At 35.7% G+C, this 24753-nt stretch overlaps 1 protein-coding gene across 6 annotated transcripts in view; it reads left to right on the top strand.

Moving 5' to 3' along the window:
• The window catches only part of RBMS3 (RNA binding motif single stranded interacting protein 3), a 771622-nt gene that overhangs the window by 451619 nt on the left and 295250 nt on the right, over positions 1-24753 (top strand). The gene's annotated exons all lie outside the window — the stretch shown is intronic.

Consider the following 24753-nt stretch of genomic DNA (forward strand, 5'->3'; position numbering starts at 1 on the left):
AGTCAAGGATGACTTCAAGTTTCATGACCTAAGCAACAGATGGGTGAAAGTTACCATTTATGAGACAGACCGGCTGGGAAAGAGTAAGTTGAGGATGGGATAGGACAGTATCTATGAGACATCCAAGTGGAAATGTTGAATAGACAACCACGTATATGAGTCTGGAGACTAAGGAAAAGGACAGGATTGGACATATGACTTACAGATAGAATTTAAAATCATGGGACTTGGTAACATAACCTTGTAGGGATCACAGGTAGGAGAAGGAAGACAGATGTACACGAGAGTGAATATTTAGCTGTCATCTTCCTAGAAGCACAAAGAGCAAGCGTAGTAAATTACTTTGTGTTTTTTCCCATTTAACATGTAAGGTAGGATTAGGTTGTGGAAAATAATTTAGATATTCACAGATGCATGTGCACACATGTACACACACACACACCCCTCTCTCTCTCTCTCTCTCTCTCTGTCTCTCTCTCTCTCTCTCTCTCTCTCTCTCTCTCTCTCTCTCAACAATAGCTCTGAAAAGATGAAGGCAACGTTGAGTGGGCTGCTTTAGAAATTTGGCCTGTAATGAATATGACAGCAATTAGCAGTTACAGGCCTTGAGGCAAATCTTTTTTTCCTGGGCCTTAGTCTGATTATTTGGGTAGTGAGCTATATATTTCCCATGTCATAAAACACAAGGGGATCTTGTGTAGTTTCATCCCTCATAGATAATAGACGATAGTTTTAATTTCTTGGAAAAAAATAAGAGCAACAACTTCTTGAAGATAATTCCATTCTTCTTTGTGCCCCCAACTCTATCCAATTTGTGGTTGTCTTTGAAATTATGGTTTGAAGATATTTTCCAGAAGGTGATTTCCCTGTCCTTTATGAATTGTAAAATAATTTCCTCCAGTCAGGCAAGATTTATTTCTTTAATGAATTAATGTGAAATCCAGGGGCTACCTCAGGGGTGCTCGTATGTGCTAAGCATTCTCTGGGCATTTCACAAATGTCTGTACCTAATTTGCCAGCAGCTCTGTGATATTGGTATAACATGCTTCATTCAGGGCTGAGAAAAGTGAGATTAGAGAGACTTAGAAACTGATTAAGTTAGTAAAATGAGTTTTTGTAACTCAAATCCTATGCTCTTTTCTCTGTATATCATACTGCATCTTTTTTATAACTTGAACTTTTCATGCTCCCCTCCAAATTTCCGCCTTCAGTTTAAGTCAAGCAGATCAAATATATCTACTATAAGTTCCATGGAATCAGTGCTTCCTCTCTTCCAACCATGTGACTAAGCACACATTTTAATAGTGAATTCTGTTGACAGCATCTTCCCTTGGAGAACTCCCTTGTATGTTCAGTGTGAAACTACCTTAATCTTCTTTGCCCATGAATGGCTGTTTTTCTGATTAACTTCATTTCATAGACCTGGTAACTGAGGAGTGAAAAACCAATCTCAATGTCAGAGGTAAAAGCATAGAGCCTGTTCTCTAGTGACAAATCATTTTGTTCAGGATATACTACCTGCCGAGACATTGTAAGTGTTCAGTGAAGGGATTGTCCAATTTAGTGCATCAATGCCTTATCATATTTGTGCACACTTCTTCCATGTATATGCTCACATGACCTGCACAAATCCTAAATGGGTCTGATTACCCTTTGATACCTTTTCATGTTTTGTTCTGCCATATTATTTCTGAGAAGTTATTAAAAAGGGAAAGGATGTCTTAAAATATGACCTTTGAATTTCAATGACTCAAAGAGATGAAGGCATAGGTGGCTGTTGAATTCAACAAAAAGATTGGCAAAGATTAAGAAGATGGATCACACTACTATAGTAAGTGTGTGAGGAAAATGGAACTTTTGCATATTGTTGATAGAGGTATAAATTTGTACAAATTTAGAGGAATGTCTAAAACACATTAAATGTGTAATTCCTTTGATCTAATCATTCTAGTGCTAGAAATGCATCCTGTAGATATACTCACATAGTTACCAGAATTAAGATATCTGGGCAGAAGTAACCAGGTCAAAATATTTGCTTATTGTCATACAATGGTGTTGAGAAGCAAAGGACACTTACATGTCATTCTAAAACAAACAACAAGTAGAATAAGCTCTGAATTGATATTAGTTATTTTGCTAATAATGCAAGTCTTATCCTTTGTATGTTAAAAAATTTGAAACCACAAATAAATTAGAAAAAAGAAGAAAGGAGTATATTCTTGGTGCCACCACCCATGGATAACCATTATTAAAAATTTGATGTGTTTTCCTTCTAGTTCTTTTCTGTCCAAGAGTCGTATGTGCCAACACACATTTTTTTCCTGCTTTTCTCGCATAACTTTGTAACACTGCCATTTTCCTTTTATTAAAACTTTAAGAATCATTGTTAATAAGCACAAGATTCCCTGTTATATGTAAGTACAGTAAATGAAACCTTCCCCTTGTGTAGGATACCTAGTTGTTTCCAGTTTTGCCTCAAGTATTATAATGGAAGCAGACAAAAAAGTAATCTAGGTATTCCTTTTCTATTAATGAATTGTTTCTGTCCCATTTATGCTGATAGATTCTGGGTTTGTGGAAACTTAGTTAATAGTCTAAGTCAGTGTATTCTAATTTGTTTCTTTCATGGTAAATAATGTTTATGGCTGGTAGAGTAAGTCAGCTAGTTATAATCATTGTAGTACATATACATGCATATGTATTACACATACACACACATATATATATTACACACATATAATACGTATTTTCTTTTTATTTTAGCCATAGCATTTTATTTTGGCACATATATTTTGGGAGTAGCACACGTTACATTATTGGTGGAAGTCTGGTATCCTTTAAGAGTTTGCATTCTGGAGTGACTGCCTTAGTCTGAACCTTGACTAGTAGCTATGTGATTTGAGGTAGATCCTTTACTCACGCACAGCTTTAGTTGCCTCCTCTGCAAAATAGTGATGACAATACTACCTACATTGGGGGCTAGATATAAGTGTTAAAGATAATGCAACACACGGTGCTCAGTACATAGTAAGTGCTTAATAAAGAGTTGTCACTGTTACTAGAGTTACTTGTTGCTCATTATTCACACTGTTCTTTTGATGTTATTGTAGTTTACTTTGTTTCTTGCCACACTTTCTCTTTACTTCTAGGCAAGTATAATTTTCTTAGCTATGAATTGTATTAACCTTAAGCATTCATTTCTGTAATGAGCACATTCTCCCTTCTCTTCTTCTGTCCCTTTTTCTACCCCAAGTAGTGCTAAAATATGAATTATAAACTGCTAGCATTAAAATGAAATTTTTGACAAAACCATGAGATCCTATTTTCCTTCATATGTATATGAATTTGTGTCTTTTAAACCAGAGATACTAGATTGCTAATTTTAAAAAATCTGTTAACATTTTTCTAGAAGCACATTATTCAGTGTGTACAGTAATTAAGCCATTGATCTATTAGCATTGTGCAGAAATATGGGGCTTGAACTCTTAAAATTCTCTTACTTACCTCAGAAGTAGTAAAATTCAGACTTTATGATTCTAGTGTGAACTTCAAAATGCAGTAGGAGGAGAAGCAGAAAACTGACTTAGCTGCATGGCAAATTGATAATAACCCGTTTAGATCTCTTCATTATGCCCCGTGGCTTTCCTGCATCCTTAACGTCAGATTTTGCTGCAGGCACTTTGTATTTCTCAGGGAAAATAATTCATAAAGATCATGAATGGGCCACACTTTGTGAAGAGACCTATTGTCATTATCAGCCAGATTCTCATGGGAAATGGAAGTCACAGGAGGACAATCATAAATGACAGTTCTGATTATGTAATTTTGTAGTATACACTGACCTTTAGTTTCCCATCTTTAGTATAGAGATTAAAGGATCTCTTTTTCTGGATATTTTTCGTTTTTCCTTCTTTTTAAGTTTATTAAAATATAAATCAATAATAGTAATGATAAAAATACAAAAATATCTGAAGTAAAAGTCTCCTGTTAGTCTGCCTCCAGAGACAAACATTATTATTTTCCTATGTAGACTTTTTGTTCTTTCTCCATACATTGAAGTCTACATACTTCTATATACCACATGTCTGTATTACATACACTTTTTAAATAATATTTTTTTCTTTCAAAGCAGCCTATAAGGCAAAGATTTGAGTTCATTAAGTTTATTTTGGAAGTGATCCATGAAAACAGAAGTAAAGGAATACGGAAAATAAGATAGGGATGGGGAAAATGTTCAAAAACCATGTTCTATTAAGCAAGTTTTGGCTGTGGGCAATTGGATCTCAATTCTGCTGGAAACTCTGAGGAACCATGTAGAAAGCACCAAGATGAAAAGTCTGGAGCATTTATTGTTCGACTTCCATACTCCATTGGTTGGAGGTTGCCCCAGAGTGTTAACTCCCCTGCAACTTGGATTGCATGTGTGCACAGCCGAGCAACCTTCTGCAGCTTTGGAAAAAGCAGGGCAGAGAGACTCAGCACATGCTTGGTAGGGAACTGGTAACAGTCTGTGACTCTCTACCACAATTCCACTGTAATCAGGTAAACCAAGGAGATGTGCTGCTGCATACCAGGAGCCTCTGCAATCCTGACCTGCATGCTGTTCTTCAACCAGCTTTTTAAAAAATATAACAATGTATCTTGGATACATATCCAAGTCAGTACATGCACACATTCTTTTTGTTTTTAATGACAGCATTCCTCCGTGAATATTAGAGTGGGCTAGCTAATCATTTAAGTAAGTACAATGCCAGCTTTTGTCTTCATTTTACTGTGTGAACACACAGGTATGCTAAATATTCCTCCATAAAACAAAGAGTGATTTTTGCTTCTCAAGCTTTTATGTACACATGAATCACGTATGGGCCTTGTTAAAATGCAGATCTGATTTAGTATATCTGGGCTGGGGCCTAAGACTCTCCATGTCTAATGATTCCCCAAGTCTTATTGATCCATACATCAGGCTTTGAGTTCATGGTTCTAAAATGAAAAAACGTGAAAGAAACTTGTACATTGTGAAAATGTTCCTTATAAAAGTCTAGAAAGTTTTCTACAAGATAAGACAGTGGACTAGGAGCTGAGAGAATCTAATTTCCAGCTATAAATTTGCTTTGAGACCTTGGGCAAGTCTTTTCCTATCATGGTTATCACTCCGGTGCCTTGGCCCTAGCTAGTATTTTATGATCCAGTATGTTCATTTTTTGTACTTGCAAAGAGAATATGCTTCTCGTCTACTCAGTTCCATGACTATGTTGAGCCAAACTAAAGCTATAAAAACCAGATTTAAGATATTCCAGGGTTCCCACATGTTTATATTTATAGATCATCACTACTCTTTTTAGGTGAAACTAGATGAATCAGATTGCAAACCTAGATGTTTAATGGATATATCAAACTTAAAATATTCAAAAGAGAGTTGTAGATTTTCCCCCTCACATTTGGCCCTCCATCTTCTATGACAATCAGTAGTAACTGTGGGCAAAGAGGCAAATGTCAAAACCCTGAAATCATCCTTGGACTTTCCTTTCTCAAATTCCTCAAATTCTGTGCATCAGAAAGTGTGTAGAATTTACCTGTAAAACAGATTTCTTACTCCACTTTTCTTTATAACCATCTTCACTAATATATCCAGAAGGACTCTCCTCATCCACTACAACAGCTCCCCCACCTAATTGGAAGTCTGCTGCATTTCTTAGCCCTACATTCTCTTACAGCTACATATTTTTTTTTTTTTTTTTAGGCAAATCAGATTTTGTCTTTCTCCACTTAAATTCATCAATATCTTCTCATTGTACTTAGCATAATCCCAACTGACAGTATGTAGATCCACTTGGCCCACGAGGCTCTATGTGATCTGGCCCCTGCGTACCTTTCCAAAGTCACTTCATGCCATTAGCCGCTAGCTCCCTCTGTTATACCCATACTGGTCTTTTTTATTTACCCAGGATGCAGGAAGCTCTTTTTTGCCAGAAACTTGGCTTTTTCACCTTCCTTGAAAATGTTTTGAATTCTGTTAATTTTGTAGTACTTTTTAGTGAAACTGAAATTCATCAATCCTTTTTCTATGTAAATTGTATCATATGTAGCCATTGTAAGCATTTTCTCATTTGCTTGGGAAGAAAATATAGACAGGCACCCAGTGAATGTGTACAGCCAATTAACAGGAAGAGAAGGAAAGATATTAACATTACAAAGTGTCCATTAATCTTTACAGTAACCCTATGTAGCAGTAGTATTCTTTTAACTGACAGTGAAATAAAAACTCAAGGAGGTGAACTCATTAGTCTGGAATGATAGGGTCTACATACATATCTATGTGTTTGTATATATAAACATATATCTAAATAATATGTTAAGTGCTTTTGGACTTGAAAGCAGATTAATTATCCATGCAAATCTCTGGCACTTTGTTGTTGTATTGGCATTGTTCTCACTAAAGTGTGTGGAAATAATTTTTAAGAATTCATGAGTTCCCTGTAAGAATCTGTGTGTGTGTGTGTGTGTGTGTGTGTGTGTATGTATGTGACTTTTCATTCTATAGTAATCTTTTAAAAATTATGAAAGCATATTTGAGATCATGTGGAGGATCGGTCAATGTCACTGTCTGTGTCTGTATTTATATCTGTAATTATCCGGTGCCAAAGAGGCCTACTGTCATTGTCTGGGGCTAATGAGGAAGGAAAGAGTAAAAAGACTGACTAAATAAGTAAATGATGCTTTTAAACCAAATGAAAGCTGTTACCCTGGCAAGCTACACTCAGATGAAGGTTTTATAGAAAAAGTAGTGGAAGAATCCGAATGTCATGTGGCACAAAGTATACAGCCTATGAATTTCAAAAATATTTAGTATTGCAGCAGATACTAGCAGATTCACACTGCAAGTGGCAATTTAGATTTGGCAAAATAACATCTAGGATACTAAATTAATATTTTAATTGAATTGTGTTGGTTATACAAGTTAGCTTTTATGAAATTTTAAAATGTATTTGGCTTAACATTTGTACTCAAACTATAATGGAGGCATTTATGCCTTGCTACATCCTTGCACACATGTAAGGACTCTTTAATAATAAAAATACCCAAATCAACATTGGAAGCCTTATGTATATTTATATAAGATATATATGATATATAGTTATATAACAACAGACATATAATAACATTATATGTGTATTTTTTTCTTTCCTCATAAGTGGTATAATAGTAGAATATAGCAACCTTGGCATGACAGATTCTCTCGCAGATAATTCTTGGTTGTAGGAGACATTCCTGTGTGTGTAGAATGTCAGTAGCAGCCCCTTCAGTGCAGTTGTTACAAATAAAAATGTCACCAGATATTGCCAACAGTCCTCTGAGGGGAAAATTGCCCTGTTCCAGGATCACAGGTCTATCCATTTCTCTAAGATAGTAACCACTCTCTTATTCCATGCTGTGGATGAGGTTATAAACTCACAGAACTATGATCTTTCCAATTATTAATGAGGAAATAATTCTGAAAGTGCATATATAGGCTACATTATGAGAAGAAAATCTGGTAGACTCAGGTGAGCATGGGGATAGTAGAAGAGAAATATATCTGTAATTAAAGAGAATTTATCTGGCTCTTCTTTTATTTACTATTGCCTATTGATACCTGGAATCCCGTTTGAATCTCCATCTTCATTCTCTCTGTGCAATCACCTAGGCAGAAATGTTTCCTAAAACCCTTAATGGAGACCATGAGCGAGTGATATACAAATGAACCAAACAAATAAACACTGTCCAAGGTACTGCTGAGTATGTTAATTGTACAATATTAGGAGAAGCAGATGCTGAATTTCATGTTTGGTATTCTTTGTGTCTCAAGGGAGGGCAGTTTGAATGCAAGACACCAAATATACACTGTCTTAATTTTATATATAATTTTATATGTATGAGGAATACTTTTATATTTGTGGATTTTGGCTATCAAAATTCACAGCTTCTTTATTTTATTTTTTCAGTTTTTTGACGTTATTTTTGAATAATTTTAAACTTATAAAAATGTTGCAAAAATACAATAATGCTTTTCTCGCAGATTTCCCACGTATTAACATCTCTTACATTTGCTTTCTCATTTTCCCTATTAATATACACGTATTACTATTTTAAGATGTTTGAGAGTAAATTAAGGATGTGATGCCCCTGTATCCATAAAGAGTTTATTTATATGTCCTAATAACAAGGTAATTCATTTACATTACAACAGTGAAACAATCAACATCAGGAAATTAACACTGGTACAATAGAAATGTCTAATCTATAGAACTTAGTTGAATTTTGCATTATTCTATGAATGTCCTTTAAATAAACAAAAATTCTTTGTAGGGGAGGGTTTGGGATCTAGGATTCAATCCAGGATCAAATGTTACATTCATAAGTCTCTTAGTGTCCTTCAATCTGCCATCATTCTTCTGACTTTCTTCATCTTGACATTTTTGAAGACTGTAAGCCAGTTATTATCTAGAGCATCCGTACCTTAGATCTGTGGGATGTTTTTCTATGATTAGGTTCAGGTTATGCCTTGTTGAAAGGAATGCCATATGGTGCTGTGTTGTGCTTCTCAGTGTATCATATCGAGAAGTGCAAGGTACTCATTCATCCCATTCTGCTGATGCTACCTTGATCACTTATTTACGGTGATGTTTGCCAAATGTCTCCATGGAAAAGTTACAATCTTCCCCCTTATAATTAATAAATGTCTTGTAGGGAGATAATTTGATTGATGTACATTTCCTAGTTCCTATCAGACTTTTACTCACTCGTTTTTTGTTGTTGTTGTTGTTGTTTTGAGACGGAGTTTCACTCTTGTTGCCCAGGCTGAAGTGCAATGGCATGATCTTGGCTCACTGCAACCTCTGCCTCTCAGGTTCAAGTGATTCTCCTGCCTCATCCTCCCGAGTAGCTGGGATTACAGGCACACACCCCCACGCCTGGCTAAGTTTTTATATTTTTAGTAGAGATGGGGTCTTACCATGTTGGCCAGGCTGGTCTCAACTCCTGACCTTAGGTGATCCACCCTCCTCGGCCTCCCAAAGTGCTGGGATTACAGGTCTGAGCCACCATGTTCAGCCTCACTCACTAGTTTTTAGACACACTTATCATTCTAATCTAAAGAAATTATTACTTTCAGGGGTATCATGTGGTAATTTTGTTAATGTCAACATTCCTTCTACATTTATTAGCTTTTATTATACTTTAAGTACAGGTTTATCTTTTTCTCTTTTGTCTAGTAATTCACTTATATAAGAAGGAACTCATAGATTGTTATTTTATCATATGGGTTAAAATCATTAATGACATTTTATGTACAGATGCTCAGACAGTTTAAATAGAGCTAAGAAGATCAGTTACGTGTTAATTGCATTTTCCCCCTCTCGGATAACATCTTGGCTAATATTGTTGTCCTGTTCCAATATTAGGATAATCCAGCAGAATCTGTTGCTGTTTCAAAGGTTGGGTGCCAGTTCTGCCTCGGTGATTCATTGAGGTGGAGTTGAAAGAGCAGAAGTCACCCTCTCCTTGGAAGCCAGGAGCATTTTATTGTTTTTAACAGTGCTGAGAATGCCAAGACTCGAAAGATGAGAAAAAAAAAAAAGACTCTTAATGAGTTTCAGCATTTTAATGTACTGCAGGTTCCCAATTGTATGAGTTTAAGAAGCTTAGCAATTCAGTATCTTCTGAGTAATAGCATTTATTTTATACTCTAAATACTCCCAGGGAAGTCTGAATAACACTGAAGCTTCTTCAGTGTAATAGCTTTGGTGGGCTAATTGACTTGAACAGTGGAATTGTTCCTTAAAAAAAAAGCCACACAGTTTTGATTAATGAGCCCAGTAATAAATCATTAATCTTTGTAGCTCGCAAATGATAGGAACAGTGTTATGTTTCCCACCCCGTAATGTATTTCTTGATTCTCTTGCTAATACAGTGGCCACATTTTAAGGATCTCATTATCAATTTAATATTCCTACCTCCATATAATTTAATAAAACATATAGTGAGTTTACACTTATGAGGAACACAATGGCACACATTCTAAATAGTGATAATTGTTCTTTAATTAGCATGACTTATATTTAGTTAGTAGCTATTCTCTTAAAATGCTCTACATTTCCTTATGTAATAAAAATTATAGAAATAATCGTGATTTACTGAGCTTCTATATTCCTGGAACTCTGCTAAGTATGTTGTGTGTCATAACATTGAATTTCTACAATAACCCTCTGAGGTTGTTAGTATTATTATCTCCATTTTTCAGTCCACGAAATTTGCTGAGAAGTGTTAATAACAGTTAGTGTCAGGGTCACCATGTCATTACATGTTTACAGCTCATGCCTACTCAAAGTTTTCTAGAGGATTACGAACAAAATCATTTTTATTCAAATGGAAATATATAGTTTTATAGGCAGTCCAAATTGATGTTTGCTATTGTTTTAGGGCTTAATGTCTCTCAGTGGTTTTTACATTTTAAAATTTAATTTTCATGCATATCATGTAGCTGAGACACCATTTAAAAATAATTTAGATTGTCAAATCATCATTTTAAGGAAAATTGAATTTCAAGTTATGGGCTATAAGAGTCAGGGGACAGATATCTAAATCTTAGCTGCCCTAATGTGTCAGCTAACAAAAAATAGCACTTTATTATTTAAATTTAGTTGTATAACATCCACTAGTCTGAACTTTCTAAGGCAGGCAGAGATCATGTCCTATTACATCTGTGTCCTCAGAATTTAGCTCAGGGGGTGACGTACACTAGAAGATGGAAGAACTGTTGAATGAGTGAGTGAATGATCAAGAGCAAGTATGAAAACATAAGTGGATGATCCATTTAGTAATTTGCCCAAGTCAAGAGATGGAAATCGACAAGTGATTGATTTGGATTAGTGTTGTGACCACGAGTACTTCCATTTGTTCAGGTGAGCTACTTACTGAATCACAAGACTCCTATAGGGAGAAAACATGTAACTAAGAAAAACTAAGATGTATGCATTACTTTTTCATTGATAGTGTAGGCACTCTAAGTAAAATTATTTAACTCATTGTTGAGTCACATTAAATGTAAGACTTATCTCTTTCTAACTTACAACTTTTTTTTAAGTTGCAAGTAAAAATGCAAAAGCTAACAGAAGACAAGAAACAGCTAAGATCACAGCAGAACTGAAGGAGATAAAGACACGAAAAACGTTTCAAAAATTCAGTGAATCCAGGAGGTGGTTTTTGGAAAAGATTAACAAAATAGATTGCTAGCTAGACTAGTAAAGAAGAAAAGAGAGAAGAATAAAATAGACACAATAAAAATGATAAAAGGGATATCACCACTGATCCCACAGAAATACAAACTACTACCAGAGAATACTATAAACACCTCTATGCAAATGAACTAAAAAATCTAGAAGAAAGGGATAAATTCCTGGCCACATACACCATCCCAAGACTAAACCAGGAGGAAGTCAAATCCCTGAATAGACCAATAACAAGTTCTGAAATTGAGACAGTAATTAATACCCTACCAACCCAAAAAATGCCAGGACCAGATGGATTCAGAGCTGAATTCTACCAGAAGTACAAAGAAGAGCTGGTACCATTGTTTCAGAAACTGTTCCAAACAATAGAAAAAGAGGGAATCCTCCCTAACTCACTTTATGAGGCCAGCATCATCCTGATACCAAAACCTGGCAGAGACACAACAAAAAAAAAAAAAAAGAAGAAGAAAATTTCGGGCCAATATGCCAGATGAACATCGATGCAAAAATCCTCAATAAAATACTGGCAAACTGAATCCAGCAGCACATGAGAAAGCTTATCTACCACGATCAAGTCGGCTTCATCCTGGGGATGCAAGGCTGGTCGACATATGCAAATCAATAAACATAATCCATCACATAAACAGAACCAATGACAAAAACCACATGATTATCCCAATAGATGCAGTACAGGCCTTCGATAAAATTCAACACCCCTTCATGCTAAAAACTGTCAATATATTAGGTACTGATGGAACATATCTCAAAATAATAAGAGTAATTTATGACAAACCCATAGCCAATATCATACCGAATGGTCGTAAGCTGGAAGCATTCCCTTTGAAAACTGGCACAAGACAAGGATGCCCTATCTCGCCATTCCTATTCAGCATAGTATTGGAAGTTCTGGCCAGGGCAATCAGTCAAGAGAAAGAAATAAAGGATATTCAAATGGGAAGAGAGGAAGTCAAGTTGTCTCTGTTTGCAGATGATATGATTTTATATTTAGAAAACACCATCATCTCAGCCCAAAAACTCCTTATGCTGAGAAGCAACTTGAGCAAAGTCTCAGGATACAAAATCCATGTGCAAAAATTGCAAGCATTCCTATACACCAACAAGACAAGCAGAGAGCCAAATCATGAGTGAACTCCCATGCACAACTGCATGGGAGAATGAAATACCTAGAAATACAACTTACAAGAGACATGAAGGACCTCTTCAAGGAGAACTACAAACCACTGCTCAAGGAAATAAGAGCAGACACAAACAAATGGAAAAACATTCCATGCTCATGGATAGGAAGAATCAATATAATGAAAATGATGAAAATGGCCATACTGCCCATAGTAATTTATAGATTTAATGCTATTCCTGTTAAGCTACCATTGACTTTCTTTGCAAAATTAGAAGAAAAAAAATTATTTAAATTTAATATAGAATGAGAAAAAAGCTCGTATAGCCAAGACAATCCTAAGCAAAATGAACAAAGCTGGAGGCATCACAATACCTGACTTTAAACTATACTACAAGGCTACAATAACCAAAACAACATGGTACTGGTACCAAAACAAATATATAGACCAATGGAACAGAATAGAGGCCGCAGAAATAACACCACACATCTACAACCATCTGATCTTCAACAAACGTGACAAAAATAAGCAATGGGGAAAGGATCCCCTATTTAATAAACGGCACTGGGAAAACTGGCTACACCTTATACAAAAATTAACTCAGGATGGATTGAAAACTTAAAGGTAAAACCCGAAACCATAAAAACCCTAGAAGGAAACCTAAGCAATGCCATTCAGGACATAGGCATGGTCAAAGACTTCATGACTAAAACACTAAAAGCAATTGCAACAAAGGCCAGACTTGACAAATGGGATGTAATCAAACTAAAGAGCTTCTGCACAGCAAAAGAAACTATCATCAGAGCGAACAGGCAAACTACAGAATGGGAAAAAATTTTTGCAATCTACCATCTGACAAAGGTCTAATATCCAGAATGTAAAAGAAACTTAAATTTACAAGAAAAAAAGAAACAGCCCCAACAAAAACTGGGCAAAGGACATAAAGAAGACATTTATTCAGCCAACAAATATGAAAAAAAAGCTCATCATCACTGGTCATTAGAGAAATGCAAATCAAAACCACAATGAGATACCATCTCATGCCAGTTATAATGGCAATTCTTAAAAAGTCAGGAAAAAACAGATGCCGGCATGGCTCTGGAGAAATAGGAATGCTTTTACACTGTTGGTGAGAGTGTAAATTATTTCAACCATTGTGGAAGATAGTGTGACGATTCCTCAAGGATCTAGAACCAGAAATACCATTTGACCCAGCAATCCCATTACTGAGTATATACCCAAAGGATTATAAATTATGCTACTATAAAGACACATGCATATGTATGTTTATTACAGCACTATTTACAATAGCAAAGACTTGGAACCAACCCAAATGTCCATCAATGATAGACTGGATAAAGAAAACTTGGCATATATATGCCATGGAATATTATGCAGCCATAAAAAAGAATGAGTTCATGTTCTTTGCAGGGACATGGATGAAGCTGGAAGCCATCATTCTCAGCAAACTAACACAAGAACAGAAAACCAAACACCACATGTTCTCACTCATAAATGGGAGTTGAACCATGAGAACACATGAACACAGGGAGGGGAACATCACACACTGGGTGCCTGTTGGGGTAGGAGGCTAAGGGGAGGGAGAGGATTAGGACAAATACCTAACTCATGCAGGGCTTAAAACCTAGATGATGGGTTGATAGGTGCAGCAAGTCACCATGGCTCATGTATACCTATGTAACTAACCTACACGTTCTGCACATGTATCCCAGAACTTAAAGTAAAAGTTAAAGAAAAATGCAAATACTGTATGTGCAAAATGGTGCTGGCAATGGTGATGAAAGACATTCTTTTAAAATAAAAAAATAGTTTAACCTTATTTGAACACCCTCAACCCACTGTTGCACCTCTTCTTTGCTGTTTCTCTACCAAAGTCACCACGTTCATATAAGAAATGAAAGCAAGACAGTATCACCTAATTAGGTTCCTTTCCCAGCTGACGTGACATGATAAACTGATTTTCATTGTGATATATACACACACAGCACACCACATTTTCTCCAAGCTAATATTAACGATCACAGTTTACCAAAAGTTGTGCAGCCTGTTCTCTTTGGAAAGTCTCTCTTTGGAAAGACTAGGATGATATAAACCTACTATAAGTCATCCTTCACTTAGACTGACAGAATTTTAATGTAGAGCAGAATGTTTTTTTACGTGCCAATGTAGAGCTGACTGCTTCCTCTATAACATTTAAAATGCACATGGCTTTACAGGGCCAGTTTTCTGTAAAATTGACATTGGACAATTTAGGAATAAATGTAGATTCAAGCAAAATAGCACACAAGAGAACATTTTGTAGATAAAGTTGTGGCTTTTCACTTTATATATATTATATATATATATTTATTTATTATACTTTAAGTTCTAGGGTACATGTGCACAATGTGCAGGTTTGTTACATAGGTATACATGTGCCATGTTGGTGGGCTGCACCATCAACTCACTTACATTAGATATTTCTCCTACTGCTATCCCTCCCCCATTCCCCCCACCCCCAACAGGCCCCAGTGTGTAATGTTCCCTGCCCTGTGTCCAAGTGATCTCATTGTTCATTTCCCACCTACGAGTGAGAACGTGTGGTGTTTGGTTTTCTGTTACTGTGTCAGTTTGCTGAGAATGATGGTTTCCAGCTTCATCCATGTCCCTGCAAAGGACATGAACTCATCCTTTTTTTATGGCTGTATAGTATTCCATGGTGTACATGTGCCACATTTTCTTTTTTTTTTTTTTTAATTATACTTTAAGTTCTAGGGTACATGTGCATAACGTGCAGGTTTGTTACATATGTATACTTATGCCATGTTGGTGTGCTGCACCATTTTCTTAATCCAGTCTATCATTGATGGACATTTGGGTTGGTTCCAAGTCTTTGCTATTGTGAATAGTGCCACAATAAACATACACGTTCATGATTTATAATGCTTTGGGTATATACCCAGTAATGGGATTGCTGGGTCAAATACTATTTCTAGTTCTAGATTCTTGAGGAATCACCACACTGTCTTCCACAATAGTTGAACTAATTTACACTCCTACCGACAGTGTAAAAGCGTTCCTATTTCTCCAGAGCCATGCCAGCATCTGTTTTTTCCTGACTTTTTAATGATCACCATTCTAACTGATATGAGATGGGTATCTCATTGTGGTTTTGATTTGCATTTCTCTGATGACTAATGAAGATGAGCATTTTCTAATTGGAAAAAACTACTTTAAGGTTCATATGGAACAAAAAAAGAGCCCGCATAGCCAAGACAATCCTAAGCAAAAAAAACAATTGTTTCTTATAACTTCAGCTTTCTCACATGTAAAATGGGGCTATCTACCTCAAGGGTTAAGGAATATAAACATAATGAATTTCAATGACTTTAAATCGTAGTATTTTTCATATAGTGAGCAGTATAAATACTAGATAATATGATACCATAAAAAGGTAAAGGTAATGATACATATCTTACCTAACAACAGTTTATAAAAAAATGATATTAATGTTAATCTTATATGACAAAGAATAATTTTAGTACAAATATGTCTTATGTATTATTCATGATATACTAAAAATAGTATTCATTATTTATCAAAAATTAAATTTAATGAGATATCTTATATTTTATTTGGCAGCCTTAATATGGATGACATAGTGTTTGTCACATGAGCTCTGTTGCATAATTCCCAGAGTCATCATTTGTGCTGTGTTCTGGGCAGGGGGTGGGGATGTCAACAGACTACAGTGAGAATGGTTCTCCTTGAGAGGAACTCAATGCCCCTAGTATCTTTTACATTTCAATGGTATGTTTTTGTGAGTTTACCGAAGGTGAATCTGGGTGAGACTCAGCCAGCCTAAGCTGTCATATTCTAGGCAGAAGATACAAAAATGTTTTGCATCTGTTCTATATTTGTATGTGTTGTGGTGATTATTTCAGAAGAAATTAGTAGTGTATCATAGTAAAACTATGCCTGCCTTCATGCCATTTCCACAGTTCCATAGTTGTTTGGAGCATCATAGTCTTTATCGATAAATCAGTTACAGCTTTCTAACTCAGAGTTCATAGCAGGTGGATAAAATAGACATTTCTGGGGAACCTCTTTCTGAGCAGTGAATTAGACTCTAAGAAAATGTGAGATTTGTTTACAATATTGAGTAGTTCTCTATAGTTTTGTTTCCTGTTCTCATTTTTGACCATCAAGACCATGAGTACAAAATATTATATATTTGTGATATAGTAATATATTATAATAAAACTATAGAGAGATCTCAATATTGTAAAATGTTAATTTAGCATTTTCTCACAGGAGAAACCATCACATCAGGGCTGATAACTGGTGATACTGAGCTCAAGTTCATGAGGTGTATGTGGAGGGAGAAGTCAAGGAAAGCCAGGGATCCAATCTGGCCACCTGTTCCAGGACCACAGGTAACTCAAATTTAGTCATAAAGGCTGAAGATCCTCATGGAATCATTCACTGCCCAACTCAGTTCAAGGCTGCTCAATTGATCTAGAAATAAAAGCCAGCCCAAGCCTTAAAGAATAGCCTAAATGATCAATGATTCAACACTGGGCATTGTTTCACAATCAGGTCTCTGCTGAGTTTGTTCTCCAGAATTAAACCCTCCAATTGAACTTGAGGACATGAACTCCAGTTGCTGACACTGTGCTTACTTTATATCCAAAATAATTAAACACTTCTTTTTTAAAAAGTGTTTCTTGGGGACATTGTTCTTATTATTTCTTATTTTAGGGAAATTGCTCTTATTTTTGCTTTGGAAGGAAAAAAATGGGAGTCACCTTCCTCTAACTGAATCACCATGCAGAACTAGCAAAAGAGAAATCACCTTTTCTCTTTTAGTAGAGACAAAAGGCAATTGAAAATATGGAGGCACCTTCACTGCTTAGCAAACAGGACAGAGGGCATGTTTTTAGGCACCATTTAAGGGTGAAAGCCTACTTCTTTGCAGTCCTTCTTTACTCTTCCCTTTGGTCTTTAATGCCTTACCTTGGATGTTTGCTTCTGGAGCGCCAATCTTGAGGTAAGGCATCTTACTTTGCCTAGTCAGAGCACTGGCTTTGTGTCCAGGGAATGCAGAAGTCCTAGTGGGAAGGTCAGAGCTGATCGTATGTCCTTATTTTTTCAGAGCAACACAGATTTGACAAAACTAACACATTGTATTAGCCAGGGTTCTCCAGAGAAACAGAACCAATAGGATGTCTCTCTCTCTCACTCCCTCTCCCTCACAACCCCATCCCTTGTCCCACTCTCTCCCCACCACAAGTCTCTCTCTATCCATCTCCCTCTCTTCCTCTTTCCCTCCATCTTTCCCTCTGTCTCCCATTTCCCCCTCTCCCCATCTCCCGTTCTGTCCCTCCCTCCCTTTACCTTAGTCTCTCACTCCCTCTCTTTTTCTCCCACCTCTTCCTCCATCTGTCCCTCTCCTCCTCCCTCTCTCCCTTCTTTCCTCTCTCCCCGGCATCCTCCCCCACATCACTCCATCTTCCCCCCTCCCCTCTTTATCATATGAACTTGACTCATGAGATTATGGAGTCTGACAAGTCCTAAGCTCTTCCATTGGCAGCTGGAGTCCTAGGAGAGCCCACAAGGTTGTTCCAGTCTACAGGCTGTCAGGTTCAAGACTCAAGAAGGGCTGATACTTCAGTCAGGGTCTGAAGGCAGGAAAATGAAGTCCTGGCTCAAAGGCAGTCAGACGGGAGGAAGTCTTTCTTAACTCTGGGGAGGATCAGCCTTTTTGTTTTATTCAAGTCTTCAACTGATTGGGTGATGGCCACCCACACTGAGGAGGGCAATCTGTTTCACACAGTGTATCAGTTTAAATGTTAAACTCATTCAAAAATAACCCCATAGAAACACCCAGGAAATGGTTTGACCAATCTGGGCACACGGTGACTCAGTCAAGTTGACACATAAAATTAACTATCATACAAAGATATAATACTGAAGCAAGTATGGCCAAAACGGTAGGCTTCCATCAGTTCTCATCTAGAGGTGCAGTAACTGTCACCAGAAAAGTGAAGACATCTTTGTTCAAATTAGTGCTAAACTAATTCCAAAATATCTGATGCCTTTAGGGCAGTTTGTTAACATAGAATGCTCTGATTCCCTGTTTTCAAAGTGGGAAAAAAAACATTTAGTTTTTATTATTATTAATTTTTAAATTGCTACAGCATATAAAATAGACTGTTCTATTAAAAAATCTTGCTCCTTTGCATCCACATTAATTTTATTTTCTACAGGTGGGAGTCACTGAATAATGACATTTATAGGCAATCTCTAGAATTGGTGTAGTGTAGTAAAAAGTACTACATCAAGTCAAACAATATCACTTATGATATTGCTTCTTCACTTACTAGCTTAAGATATAGGACCCAGTTTTCTCATTTGTATTTTTGGAATAATAAGTCTTTCCCTATCTACCTTATGAGTTAGATAAAGGGCCACATGATATAAAATGACACTGAAACATTTAAAATACTAAAAACTCTGCTCTATATGAGGTAACATTATTATCTTTAGTCTATATATATATCCTCCTCAATGTTTTTAAAACATATCTATAGTTGCAAGCTTGCTTTAGAGTTGTTTCGTACCTCTTCAGGGTATTTCTAAATGTTTTGTCACCACTGATTAGGATAATTCATCTTGAGATAGCATTTTTTCACCCAATAGCTAAAAAATTTCTATAAATTGGTTATACACAATTTTGTGATTTAAAAGAGCTTGGAATAAACATGGAGGTGCATATATCTTTTTGATACACTTATTTCCTTTTCTTTGGATACTTAGTAGTGGGATTGCTGGGTCACACGTTAGTAATTTCAGTCTTCTGAGGACCCTCATACTGTTTTCCATAATGGCTATACTAATTTACATTCTGGCTAAAAATGTGTAAGAGTTTCGTTTTTTTCAACATCCTCACCAGCGTTGGTTATTTTTTGTTTTTCCTGACAATAGGCATTCTAATAGGGGTGAGATGATACATCATTATGGTTTTGATTTGCATTTCCCTGGTGATTAGTGATGTTGAGTATTTTTCTCATATATCTGTTGGCCATTATGAATAGTTGGCAGATGAATAGTTTGCAAATATTTTCGCCCATTCTGCAGGTTGTCTCTTTACTAGGTTGATTGTTTCCTTTTAGTTGGATATAGTCCCATTTGTCCATTTTTGCTTTTGTTGCTTGTGCTTTTGAAGTCTTAACCACAAAAAATCTTTGTCTAGGCCAATATCCTAAACCCTTTCCCTTATGTTGTCTTCTAGTAGTTTTACAGTTTGGGGTCTTATATTTAACTCTTTAAGCCATTTTGAGATTTTGAGTTGATTTTTGTATATGGTAAGTGATAAGGGTCTAGTTTCATTATTCTGTATGTGGCTCTCCAGTTTTTATAGCACCATTTAAAAATTTAGTATGTGTATGCAAACACACACACACACACACAGTGGAATACTATTTAGTCATAAAAAAAGAATAAAATTCTGTCATGCATGACAACATAGATGAGCCTGGAGGATATTAGGTTAAGTGAAACAAGTCAGGCACACAGAAAAATAAATACCACATACTCTCACTCATATGTAGGAGCTAAAAAAGTTGAACTCATAGAAGCAGAGAGTAGAACTGTGGTACTAGAGGCTAGGAAGGGTAGCAGGAAGTGGGGATATGGGGGTCTTTTGATAAACAGGTACAAAATTACAACTAGTTAGGATAAATAAGTTCCAGAGTTTGATGGCACTGTAGGGTGACTATAATTAACAATAATTTATTCCATATCTTTAAATACCTGGAAGAAAGGAGTTTGAATGTTCCCAACACAAATAATAAATGTTCGAGGTTATGAATATGCTAATTACCCTGATTCAATATTACACTTGTATTCATATATCAGAATATCACTTTGCACCACATACATTTGTACAATTATTACTTGCCAATTAAAAATTTTTTTAAAAAGGGTTCAATAGTATATAAAGTAAGCAAGAACTAATCACTTACTGAGACCCATAGGGTGTTCCATTATGAAAAAAATGTATAGGAATATATTCCCATAAAGCAGTTCTACTCAAAGTTTGTTACTTGCTACTTGTCCACAATGAAATATGCACAGAAATTCAGAGAAAGCATTTAAAATATTTTATAACAATTGACATTAACATAATATCTAATCCAATATGTAATTTGGTGTCTGTTGAGTGTAATAATAAAAAGTTGGACTTGCATTTTGCATATCCTTTTATTTTCTATTAATTTATTTTTATTATATTCTACAAATATATTGATCAATGGCATATTGGAAATAAAAATAGTTCACGCTCCAGGGAGTTTAAGAAATTACTCTAAAATCTCAATTTACTGTTAGTACTTTAGCTACTTCCAGAGCATTTAAATGTCATTCCATCAAATGTGAATGTTATTAGATTGTTTTTCAGTTTTAAAATTGTGTTCTAATAGCTTTTTTCAGAATTGTGTTTCTATAATAGCCATAATGCATACTCAAAAACCCAGACATAACCTTTGATCTAGATAGGGCAGTGTTTTCTTGTCCTCTACAAGTATTCATTTGCTTAGCCACCTTGAAATGTTCTGAAGTTCTGAAATTGTCTTAAACTGCTCAAAAGCAAGTGAATGCCAATAAATCTGATTTTGATGGCATAAGTACACTAAAAACCTGAGAAAAAGGAAGTCGTTTCAGGGAAAATAAATTATTTACATATTTTTGCATAAGATGACAGATCTGGGCTCCCATTAACAATGGAGAGGATAATTTTCTAACTTTTAATGAGCTTTTGACAAAACTAAACAATAAACCAAGAAATCCTTATACAAATGAAAAAATGTAGAAACAGACCAAAATGGGGGAGTTACTTATAGTGACATGGACAGTCAAATGTAATAGATGTATGAATTGTAGTCATATACGTTTACAATCTAGTATACACTGCACAATATTCATTCAATGACTATGTGTAGAATACTAGCTAAGGCTAGGAGCTCTTTTTTCATAACCTTCACTCTTTAACTCAAGCTTATTGACGAACAGACAAAAGTGAATAAAACAAGGAATTCAGATATATTTATTTTTGTCTGTGTAATATTCTTTTGAACCACAACCTGCTATTTATTAATCATTGGATTTTAAGAACAAAGTCAGTGTTGTAAATTGGCAATAGCATCAGCTTAAGTATAAAAGGACCTGGGCTCTATTTCTAGCCTCTTCTTCTAGCTGAGTGGCCTTGGGCAGGTCATAATCTCACCACTAGTTTCTGCTTTTCTCCATCTGTTAGATGATAAGACTGGATAAGATGCCACCTTAGATCCATTTAGGAGCTCTGTCCATAAAAATTTAAGTTAAAAAATTATAAAAAGATATTTTTGATTGCAGTTATCCTGTGAAAAACCTTTGGGGAAAATTGAAAGGAAAGTGCTCTTTGTTTCATAGTGCCAATGAACCTTTTGAAAATGACCATCCATTTACATAAACCTGATATATAAATATAATTGAAAGTAAAAATATAAATGTATGTACTATTTTAAAGTTTATTTTATGCATAATTTAAATTCTATTTTCAACCAATATATTCAAGACTAATACTGCATTCATTTCAAAGAACAGAATTACTTAAATAACACTCCCCAATGTCATATTCTTCCCGTGAATACAGATTAACGAATGACACTATCCAATATGCTACTGTCTGTGTGAATACAAATTAAAGAGTTGGTCTTGTTGTTTGAATTTGGATTCAGAAAATAGCTTACCAGGCAATCCCTTATGTACTGAGCCCTGCGTATTTATGGTACACCATTTTGAGCAGCTGCAATGCATTCAGTACTCAGGGAATTTGTAAATGACTTTGAATTTGGATAAACTGGTGCACTGATGCCTGGAGAAAATTCTAAGATCTATATAGTACCTGAGACAATGGCGTAGACTGTGATTATTAAACTGATCAAGGGCAAAGGGGTATTGAATATTGAGCAAATTCCAACCCATTCATAGGATTGTCATGTGCTGTGGCCCATTCATTGGTAAGCCCTGGGTTGATGAGGAACTCCAAAGCTCTGGGGCATATATTTCTTGTACGACTTGAGTAGTTCTAGACATGTGGGACTCAGAAATCACATCATAAGAAAGTTGTTCATTTCTCAATTCTTTTTAAATTCTGATTCTTCCTAGTAAAAAGACTCAGTCTGGTGCTAGTGTGCTTCTAACACTTCCATCAATTATTAATTTCCTTTGCAACAGAGAGTCAAGCGGGAGCACCAAAGCCTTCTGCAAACAGTATCTAGCTATAATTTGAAAACATTAGTTTGTTGACTGTTTTTACAGTAACCTTTTTTTTTTTTTTTTTTTTTTGAGACAGAGTCTCGCTCTGCCGCGCAGTGGCCGGATCTCAGCTCACTGCAAGCTCCGCCTCCCGGGTTTACGCCATTCTCCTGCCTCAGCCTCCCGAGTAGCTGGGACTACAGGCGCCCGCCACATCGCCCGGCTAGTTTTTTGTATTTTTTAGTAGAGACGGGGTTTCACCGTGTTAGCCAGGATGGTCTCGATCTCCTGACCTCGTGATCCGCCCATCTCGGCCTCCCAAAGTGCTGGGATTACAGGCTTGAGCCACCGCGCCCGGCCTTTTTACAGTAACTTCTATTTACGGCAAGTAATACTGGCCTTTTAGTTATGGTAACAACACAAAGTTATTTCTTTAAATAGATTTATTTAAGCCCCAGAGGTATGTTTATTTAGAAAAAAAATTAAAATAAGTAACAACCTATGACTGTCAAAAATTTCTAACATTTGGTATTTCAAATAATTGAAGCTTGAGAAACATTGGACTGGTGGAAAATACACTGAGCTGGAAGATAGGAAAATTAGTCACTAAATCTCATTTTAACCCCGTCACTAATTATTAGATTGTCCTTTGGCAAGATGGTGAATCTTTCATGTCTCCATTTCCTCATTATCCAGTAAGTGTAATGATATTTGCCAAACTACTTTTGGAGCGACAATGTGAAGATTAAATGATAAATGGTGAAATACTATGAACTGAAAGTTATATGTAGATAAGGTTCATTATTATGTATCTAAAATGTCCCTTTGTTTTTTAATTTATCGCCTCACAGAAACAAAAACAAGATCAAAACCATTTAAAGAAGAAGAATATTATCTCTGTTTATTTCTCTAGGACCATTACAGTTATTGGTGGTGGTAGTGATGATGGTGGTGGTGAAAATGGGGTGTGTGTGTGTGTGCATGTGTGTGTTTATGTATATGTCTGTGACAGAGAAAGAGAGAGGGAGATTGACTTCACTCATTCAGTCTCTATATGTAAACTATTCCTAAATATTAAGACTCTAGTCATCTTTTCCAGATTATATTTTATTTTTGCTATTTCCCACAGTACTCAAAAACTTGAAAAATAAACTAGGTTTAAAATGAAACGAATAATACATCATATTCACTCCAAGTTTTAATAAAAATATCACAACCTATCTGAATATTTAGAGTTATTAAAAATATAGAAATTTAGTTGCACACAAAAATTACTTCTTGACCTGAAACAATATTTGGATTCTTGTTTATTGTACTTGTTTATTGTTTTTAAAACCATAAACATCTAATAATATGATCTCTTTTCACAAAAGATATTTTACTGTTACATAATACCATTTTCTATAGACTTCAGGATTTCTTTTTCTAATTTAATCTCTGGCTTATCCTTGAAACTAAAGTTTCTGTTTGGTTAAAATATAATAGTTCAATTAAGTATCTGGTACATTTTGATATTAATGACTAATCTGTCAAATTTTTGACTTTTTTATTTGAGACATAAATACAACTAAGTTCTAAATTATTACTTCATTATATAAAATAGAGAAAATTGATACACACAGAAATAACTCTAGCAATTGTGGTTTTGTTTCCCATTCTATTAAGCAAAGCTTATTTAAGCATTATTGCTGCTGAAATAGGAGATGATAGACATCATAATCTTATTTGTATATAAATATTTAGGCTTGGTCTAGGACAGCAGTTCTCAAACTCAAGCCGTCATCAGGATCACCTGGAGGGCTTGTCAAAACACAGATTTCTTGGCCCACTCTCAGATTCTGCTTCAGTAGTTCTGTGGTGGGGCCTGAGAAATTGTGTTTCCAATAAGTTCCCAGGTGAGGTTAAGGCTGATGTTGCATTTCTGGGACTATACTTTGAGACTCGTTGGTCTAGTGGAAGGCAGTAGACCAGAGCAATAAATCCAATGGACTTTGGTGATAGGCCCAGATTTCAGCCCTGACTTTGGCACTTATGATCTGTGTGACTTGGAT

Source organism: Trachypithecus francoisi, unplaced genomic scaffold (genome assembly GCF_009764315.1).
Source record: "Trachypithecus francoisi isolate TF-2019V2 unplaced genomic scaffold, Tfra_2.0 Lachesis_group0, whole genome shotgun sequence".
NCBI classification, from domain to species: domain Eukaryota; kingdom Metazoa; phylum Chordata; class Mammalia; order Primates; family Cercopithecidae; genus Trachypithecus; species Trachypithecus francoisi.